Source organism: Spinacia oleracea, chromosome 3 (genome assembly GCF_020520425.1).
Source record: "Spinacia oleracea cultivar Varoflay chromosome 3, BTI_SOV_V1, whole genome shotgun sequence".
Classification (NCBI taxonomy): Eukaryota; Viridiplantae; Streptophyta; class Magnoliopsida; order Caryophyllales; family Amaranthaceae; genus Spinacia; species Spinacia oleracea.
The window spans coordinates 140825665-140831886 of NC_079489.1; positions in this window are offsets into that span (position 1 = coordinate 140825665).

Below are 6222 nucleotides of genomic sequence, written 5' to 3' on the forward strand. Positions count from 1 at the left end.
TACTTAGAATATATCATGTGTTGTTGTTTCGTTTCACGTCGAAACTAGGGGTCTATTTATAGGGAAGAGTTCGTGGAAAGATAGAATTGCAGAGTTCTAATCCACAAAGAATTAGGAAAAGAAACGTACCCAGGTATTTTCAGCGCCCAGGCCTGGGCGCCGAAGATTTCGGCGCCCAGAGCCAGGCGTTGAAAATAGGGTCTGGGCAGTTCTTTGTTTAGTCAGATTCGGATTCTAAAATCCGTAGAGTTTGAGATTAATTTGAGTCTTTTAGCGCGTATCAATTTGTGACGGAATGCGTCTGGGCCCGTTACGAACTCTAGGCTCGTTAGGATTTTAATTAATACGTAACTCTTATTTCCGAATCCTTTTAGGAATAGGATTCTCGCAGCTTTCTATCTCATTTAGGATTTATGTTGGAGTGCAACACCTAATTCTGACAGGTTTCTATCTTTTATGATTTGCCACTTTTAGAAGCTACCTTTTACGGCAGTTACTATTTTTAGCAGGTTTCCATAAATAGCAGGTTTCGGGTAAAATGAAATGGGGAATCGAGATTCGTTTATTTTATAGGAGATGCGTTGTCAAGTGGAGTTTTTATGCTTTCATCATCGAACCTTTCCCTTGCGGGAATGGGGACAAAAGTAGGTGTCTACAATGAGATTGTGGCTTGATTATGTTGCATGATTAAGGATTTTAGTTCACTTAAAATCTAACCAACATAGTAAGAGTCTTAAGTTCAAAACTTAAAAATTCAGTTAAAAGGTGCCATGCCAAAATAACACTTACTTGGATATCCTTTACATCGATCTTAGTAATAGTTTTCCGCCAAAGCGAGGTGTTACTTATCGATACTAAAGGGGTAAGGTACACAAATAATTGTGAGTACATGTTAGTTTTGGTGAAACTCAACGATATAAGTAAGGAGTCCTTTTATGTCGTGGCAAAATCGATACGTTTACCTAATAAGTTCTTAGACGACCTATCAACCAAGAGTAGTTTCTAGACTATTAGCAAAAGGCTTTTGCTTACCTAAAAGATTTTAGAATTGAGTCTAAATACATAATGTGCTAAATTCTTGAATGGATTTTAGGATCTTGGAATCATTTTATTCACACCCGCCGGAACACATAACTTGAATAAAATGCTTAATGAACATTGAATTATGCATGTATTCTAGAATTTAAGTTTATTAAGAGAAACTGTGAATGATCTTTTTTTTTTTTTTTTCAATTGTAGTTTTACTATGGCAAACAACAATCAAAACATCATCATGGGTTCTGAGCTTATGGTCAAGCTGAACCTAACAAATTTTCTTGAATGGGAAGCTAAGCTAGTTGAAATAGTCAGACTCAATGGACTTGAGTATGTAAGCTACTATGCCAGAGACATGACCCCTGAAAGATTTTCCGCCTGGGATGCGGATCTCAAAAAGGTTATGAGTCTCATGCTGAACAATATCCCTGATGAATGGGCTAGAAGGTTTGTAGCTTATGAACCTTTTACGCTCATCAAGAATCTGAGGGATATCTGTCGTGGAAGCACGGAGGACAGGTACCTGAACGTCAATGAGTTGATTGAATCAATGTCTGGTCTAAAGGTTAGTTCTCCCAACAGGTGTTATAGGATGGAGGTCCAAGAAACACACTCCTTCGCACTAAACAAAGGGTAGGCGTCCCACTAAGGTTCCATGTGGATCTTATGCTTTCATATTTTGGTCGCCTAAGTCTGCTAGTGTAGACACCTACTTTTGTCCCCATTCCCGAAAGGGAAAGGTTCGATGATGAAAACATAAATCTCCACTTGACAACGCATCTCCTATAAAATAACGAATCTCAATCACCCTTCTCGTTTCACCCGAAACCTGCTATTTATGGAAACCTGCTAAAAATAGTAACTGTCGTAAAGGGTAGCTTCTAAAAGTGGCAAGTCATAAAAGATAGAAACCTGTCAGAATTAGGTGTTCCACTCCAACATAAATCCTAAATGAGATAGAAAACTGCGAGAATCCTATTCCTAATATGATTTGGAAATAAGAGTTACATATTAATTAAAATCCTAACGAGCCTAGAGTTCGTAACGGGCCCAGACGCATTCCGTCATGAAATTGATACGCACTAAAAGACTCGATTAAGTCTCAAACACTACGGATTTCAGGAATCCAAATCTGACAAAGAACTCGGCCCAGACATCACTTTCAACGCCCAGAGCTGGGCGCCCAAATCTTTAACGCCCAGCCCTGGGCGTCGAAATTGCATGGATCTCTATTTTCAACGCCCAGCCCTGGGCGCCGAAATCTTTGACGCCCAGAGCTGGGCGCTGAAAATACCTGGTACGTGTTTTTTCCTAATTCCTCGTGGATTAGAGTTCTGCAATTCTATCTTTCCACGAACTCTTTTCTATAAATAGGGCCTTAAGTTTGACGTGAAAGGACAACACACACAATTCATATTCTGAGTATTGACTCCAACCCTTAGCCTAAGCGTCACGCTGCGAAATTGTTCACGCGTTCTGTCGCAATCGATCCATAAATCGAACAGAACGTATCCTGTCCCATAATTGAGATTCGTTAAATAAAAAGGAGAAATAGCAAAGTCAAAGTGGTTAGTTTTCTGAGAACCGTGACGCACCTCTCAAGGGTGCGTCGTAATGTGCCCCTTCTCGATGATTTAATTACTTTCCTTGCCCTTTTTATGAACTGTTAAACTAACTAAATCTACCACGCCTAACAAATATAATATTTTTGGGAAATTGGATTATCATGCTAGGCCCCTTAATACTATTTAAATTAAATAATCACGATCGATCTAGTATTATATGTTGCATATTGCTAAAATCAACTCAGATTAGTTTAATAGTTAACGCATGTCCCTTCAATTATTTATGCTGAGCTAGTAAGGATATCCTGCCTCTGGAGTTATCGACGAGCGAAGTACTCCTCTCGGTAGTTATAGTCCCCCGAACCCTCAATCTCTACCTTGCGAGTGTATGTTGAGAGATCCCCACACCAGGGATCACAAGGGAACCTACGGCCGTCGTGGTCAAACATAATTGCACTCCCTTTATGTCACGATAACCGGGTTTTGTCAGTTTTTCTCATTGTCGTTAAAAACTGAATGGCGACTCCTATATTACTAGTCAATTGGGTGTAAACTCACAGGAAATCCAATTACACTTGATTGAATAAAAAAGAATCGTTACACCCACGAGGGACGAGGTCACGCATTAGCCTCGTGCTTTTTCGACCCCCTCACAGTGGCGAATCCGCTGGGGAAAGTGAAGGAAATACTCGTGCTCGTAGGTAATCAAAATAGCCGAAGGGTGAAACGATCCTACCCCGCGTTTATTTCCCCATCAAGTTGGGACGACCTGAAAATCAGCATATTAATGTGAACGGGCAGAACAGCATAACGAATCTCGGCTCCCTCGGGAGTTGGGACTAAGGATACCTTTTTTCGCCAATAGGGGGGTGCATACGCCGCGCATGTTGCCCACTCGGTACTTGTGCAGGTAGTACACCTATCCCGAACCCAATCGATCGCTCATTAGGTCCCTCTCGCCTGCATGCCTCCTTGGCTTGCACTTGCGGGTTGGCCTCTTGAGCGAAATTCGTCTGTTGAAGACACTACCTCGACCGGGGCATGTGTTGGATCTACGATAGAAGCGGTACCAAGCCAGGCGCAAATACTACCCATAGAAGCCTATCATAAACTACGTGACATATTTAATTTTCAAATCCATGTTTGTAATGTAGTTATGTGTAGCGAACTATGTGACTATGATTGTGCGTACGAATAATGCTAGACAAATAATGCTAGAAAACCAACGACCTTAAAAATTGCCCAAACATTCATAAACCAATTTGCCAAAGAGTTATACCAAAATACGTGTTCCGCAAACCCGAACGATCGCCACAAAAATAAGCGACGCTCGGGATGGCCTGTAACGAATCCCACAAACGCTGCACAACGCGTAAAGGACGTTATTAGGCAAGCACGCAAAACTAAAGTCGCAAAAACAAAAGTATACGCAAACAGAAAACGAGAACCAGCCAGGGACGCATTTTCAACGCCCCTGGCTGGGCGCCAAAATTTCTCACGCCCACTGCTGGGCGCTGAAGTTGCTGCCTGGCCTTTTGGTTAGGCACAGCAACCTCGGTGCCCGCGCATGAAAAAATATACGAAGCAAAAAAAAAACTTTTCGTAAAAATTGCTGCAGGGGCGTATGAAAAGGCACTCGACTCTAAAAGCGACTAAAAAATAAAAAAATAAATAACTCTTTGTGTCGTTGTTAGGCCTCCTACGACGACAATGCTCGGCACCAAAACCGAGCATGCTAATTAAACGACCTTGAATGTCACATGGGCAAAATATTCAAAAAATGATGTTCGAATAAAGTCTTCAAGAAAAAAATAATGTTCGAATAAAAAATAAATCCGAGTCTAGGCTAGGCTATGCCAAAGTACAATCTAAATCCTAAGTCTTAGTTGTCTTATCCATAGCATCGGTCCTAATACTTGGTGTCGTTCTGCAAGCTAAAAGGTTAAACCATATTGAGTCTCCCTTCCTAACATTTAAATCAATGAGCACCCATATGTAATTGTCATCCCTTGCTAGGAATCCACGACCTCAATACTCTCTCTCACCAATAAAAAGAATATATTATAGTATTTGCAAAATGGAAACGGTCACATTCTGGAAATCATTCCCCATAGTCGCACAACCCCCAAAGTGAACCTAAGGTATCAACACCATTGGCAAAGAAAAATTAATGGCCTCAAGGCTTATAATCACATTGGGTCACGACTATCATAGTCCTCTCGAGTCACTCGCTCCTTGAAATACTACTAAGTACGGACTAAAAGATTTTCCATGAATGCAACATGACCAACCATGAAAATACCCAAATCGGCATACTATAAGGCTACCATCGGGGTAAAGCAATACACACTAAGAGAGAAGCCGCACTAATGATTCTAGTCTTGCAAAAATAAAAATTCGATCTCCCCAATTAACTACCTCGCCAACATTAAGCAAAATAGCGCATGACAAATGAACACCCAAGGGTTAAAATCTAAAGTGTCAACCAACGAAAGTTATGGTCCAATTAGCCTAAGTCTGAGAGTCGCTTGGTCAAGTATTATAGGCTTATGCCACGTCATTATTTTGAGTCTAGGCCACCTCCTTGTATTCATACACGGGATATAATCAGAAAGATTAATGAAAGTTCGAGTCTAAATCACAACTTCCAATTAAATCCCGAAAACTGTAAAAATTATTTTCGATGTAATTCTTTCGTTAAATTTCAATAAGGTAAAAACAACATTTTGAATCTACGCTATTTGCACATTTTAAGAAACGACTAAATACGCTTGCAAAGTAAGACAAAATTAAAGGTCCACCCTAGGCCTACTAAAATTAAAGGTCCACTATAGGCCTACCAAACGAGGCTCACTCAGTCTCGCCTCGTGACTCAAAGACCACAACCACCTACCTTTTAGCCCAAATAAAAAATTTTGAAGTATTTATGTTGGGGAGAAATCCCACGCAAAAAGAAGAAAAATAGAAAGAGAAATGGGAAGCGAAAAGAGCAAGCCCTGAAATACTTAAAAAGAAAGAGAAAAGGGAGAGCGAAAAGAGCGAACCATGAAATACTTAGCCCGTACCTCCCAAAGTGCGAAATTTACCCAAGTAAACGAAGGAAAAGAATTGAGTCAACCAATCCAAATCATAAAATTCTACGATGTCTACCCTTTCCAATCCTTGTGTTCTTAGACACCTCCACTCTAGGGCCCCCTGTTCAGCTCATTTAACCCATCCATGTTCTCCTTTCCATAACCCAAGAAACCATTACCTCGACTCTTGTTCTTGAACTTGTTGTCAACCGCAAACCACGCGCGGCCATTGACGCGTGCGTCATACCCGTTATTTCCAAAACCTTCTCTTACACCACCATTAGTATAATGGCCATATAACTTATTTGGATACATCCTTGAGACGTCCCCATACTATTCATTGGCCTAGGTTGATGTAAGCTCATGACACTAGCTTGAGGCTGCAAATTGTGAGTACTAGAACATGTAATCCTTATGCTTGACCAATACCTATACGAATTACCCTACCTCATTTAACCCATCTTTCAAGCCGTCTTGAGTCACAAAAAAAAAAAGGAAACAAATGAAAAGTGCAAAAAAATAATAAAATGTGAATAATAAAAAAGAAA